Source organism: Schistocerca cancellata, chromosome 10, assembly GCF_023864275.1.
Source record: "Schistocerca cancellata isolate TAMUIC-IGC-003103 chromosome 10, iqSchCanc2.1, whole genome shotgun sequence".
Taxonomy (NCBI): Eukaryota; Metazoa; Arthropoda; class Insecta; order Orthoptera; family Acrididae; genus Schistocerca; species Schistocerca cancellata.
Window position 1 is genome coordinate 164,555,838 of NC_064635.1, and position 3,088 is coordinate 164,558,925.

At 45.0% G+C, this 3,088-nt stretch overlaps 1 non-coding gene across 1 annotated transcript; it reads left to right on the forward strand.

Moving 5' to 3' along the window:
- Positions 1 to 896: 896 nt before the first annotated feature.
- On the forward strand, positions 897 to 971 carry Trnat-ugu (transfer RNA threonine (anticodon UGU)). Its single transcript has one exon. It is a non-coding gene; the product is annotated as a tRNA-Thr (tRNA).
- The last annotated feature ends 2,117 nt before the right edge of the window (positions 972 to 3,088 follow it).

Sequence of the window (3,088 nt, forward strand, 5' to 3'; positions counted from 1 at the left end):
CCCACTGTTACGCTGACCAGCACGTTCTGCACATCTTTTAGCTACTAAAAAAAAACTAGTCATGGGTTGGTTGCTAAGAGACCGGAACACCACCTATATGATTGATGAACTTTGGCACAGAGTTGGAAAGCTCGAAATGACGTGGCCTTATCTGTTATTCAAGGTCATTTCGAGTCGGTACCCAACTGGTTTAACGCAACTGCTCCGTTCAAAGGTGACAGCTCTGTTTACTAAATTTCGCACGCAGTATACCTCCTGAAATCAAAAAAATTGTTCAGATGGCTCTGAGCACTATGGGACTCAACATCTTAGGTCATAAGTCCCCTAGAACTTAGAACTACTTAAACCTAACTAACCTAAGGACATCACACACACCCATGCCCGAGGCAGGATTCGAACCTGCGACCGTAGCAGTCCCGCGGTTCCGGACTGCAGCGTCAGAACCGCTAGACCACTCCTGAAATCACGTATACATTTATTCATATGTAGTTCCTACTGCACTGTATAAAATCACAGTGTGTAAAAATTTCTCAACTTATCCACAGACTACTTACGTAGTGCCCCGTGCCCATTATCTTCATTACTCGCGGAATTTCGGCGATTTCCGTAAGAGCATGAAGTGTATCTGCACTGAAGAGAACATTCTTATATGGATATGGTGTCTGTTCTTTCGGACATGTATATAGTTCTGGCAGTACCGGCCATGACGTTCTTCTTCTGTGTGGATGCACACATATTCCCCGAACTCTTACGGGACTTAGTAACAATGTCTTACAAGTATAATGAGTGTGTTGGGGTAGGACACTACGAATGTAGTATGTGGACAGACAGATTGAGAATGTGGGTCTCGCGGGAGGCGTGCGCGAGATAGTCCCTGCAGTCGCACTATCCTCTGTGCCCTCGGTGGCTCAGATGGATAGAGTGTCTGCCATGTAAGCAGGAGATCCCGGGTTCGAGTCCTGGTCGGGGCACACATTTTCACCTGTCCCCGTCGATATATATATATATATATATATATATATATATATATATATATATAGAGAGAGAGAGAGAGAGAGAGAGAGAGAGGGAAACATTACACGTGGGAAAAATATATCTAAAAACAAAGATGATGTGACTTACCAAACGAAAGCGCTGGCAGGTCGATAGACACACAAACAAACACAAACATACACACAAAATTCAAGCTTTCGCAACCGACGGTTGCTTCATCAGGAAAGAGGGAAGGAGAGGGAAAGACGAAAGGATGTGGGTTTTAAGGGAGAGGGTAAGGAGTCATTCCAACCCCGGGAGTGGAAAGGCTTACCTTAGGGGGAAAGAAGGACAGGTATACACTCACACACACCCATATCCAACCGCACAGTTGCGAAAGCTTGAATTTTATGTGTATGTGTGTGTGTCTATCGACCTGCCAGCGCTTTCGTTTGGCAAGTCACATCATCTTTGTTTATATATATATATATATATATATATATATATATATATATAGACAGCGCTACAGGATTCATAGCGTCAATCCCCTCCAACACTCCTTCAGATGTTAGTCGAGTAATGCCACGTTGTGTTGCGGCACTTCAGCGTGCGCGCTGGAAGCAGTAGACCCGGGTTCGACTCACCGTCTGGCACAAATTTTCAACTTTCCCCATTGATTTCACTCTATAATCAATTGCAGCCAATTTCTGTAATTGCTTTGTACTTAACTAACGTTGCCATCGGAAGTTGCATGTTAAGCCACGTAACCGAGGAGAGGTAGCTCAATATATACCCATAGTGGTGGAGAGAGAGAGAGAGAGAGAGAGAGAGAGAGAGAGAGACGCAAGCGAGCCTGAAGGCATTGCGTCTCCGCCCTGTGACCCCAATCCGCGTCGCCTAGCAACCAGATCCCGCCCTGACTGGCGCCAGACTCTCGCCAACCTCAGACAGCGCTCTGTGGCTTCACACTGTGGCTTCACACATCGCGGATATCTTCGTATGACTACTGTCTTCTTTTCCTCTTTGGTGTAATTAATCCCTTTGATATGAAAGCAAGTGGTGCGTCTTGAACCTCGCACTACCAGGGAAGGGGGGCGGGGGGGGGGGGGGGGGGAGAATACTACTTTAAGTTAACTTTTTGAAAATATTGTAAATCAGAGCAGTATTATTATACACTGCCGGAAAAAAAATATTAATACACCTGGAAATACGAGTTCGATTGGGGGATAGTAGATGTACCGACATTTAGTTTGTGAGACGTCCACCAACGGATAGCTTAGTGGAATAGCTATCACTGTGTCTGCCCTTTAATAGGGAATGCTCAAAGCCAGAAGGCTCAGTGTGGTGCAAACGTATGAAGCAAGCAGGTAAACGGAGGAGAGCACTTGTGCTGCCTACAGGTGACATAGCGAATTTGAAAGGGGTTAAATTGTGCCCTTCCGAGCGGCAAGATGGTCGTTTCTGAGAATTACCACACAAATTTGACGTGCTGCGTCAGTTGTGCAAAGTTGGTATCTGTGGTCAGGTGGACATTCTCACATCTGCAGACGAGGTCCTGGATGTCCACGCAGCACAGACGTCCGCCAGGGTCGTCGTATTGTAAGGGCAACAGTGGCAGACCGTACAGCTACCACAGCTTCGCTTGTGAGCCCATAAACGTTGTAAGTAGCGTGAATATAAGTAGCGTGAATATAAGGACGCTATGTGCAAGAAGCATGAAGCGCCCTTTGAATGTATCCTGATAGCTAAAAGAGCCACGCGCACTTTGAATAAGAAAATGCTACTTGACACTGAAATCAATATAAAAGATAGGGTCGCCACCAACTCTAGCCACACGACAAAGAAGAAGTAGCACTGAGTCGGAAAATTACTTAATTTATTAATAAGAAAAACTCACAAAAGAACATTCATTGTAAAGTCATTGATAAAGAATGGGATGTAGTTATTAATATGATCCAGGCATTCTTCCCGTGAATCAAATATTGAGTAAAGTAAAAAGGGCGTGAACACCATGCGTAAGTGCAGCCTGCAGCAAGATTCGTGAAAACACGATCTATTCCAGAGCATTTGTTTCAGATAAAAAAAGGGACACTAATCACTACACCTGTGCACATGG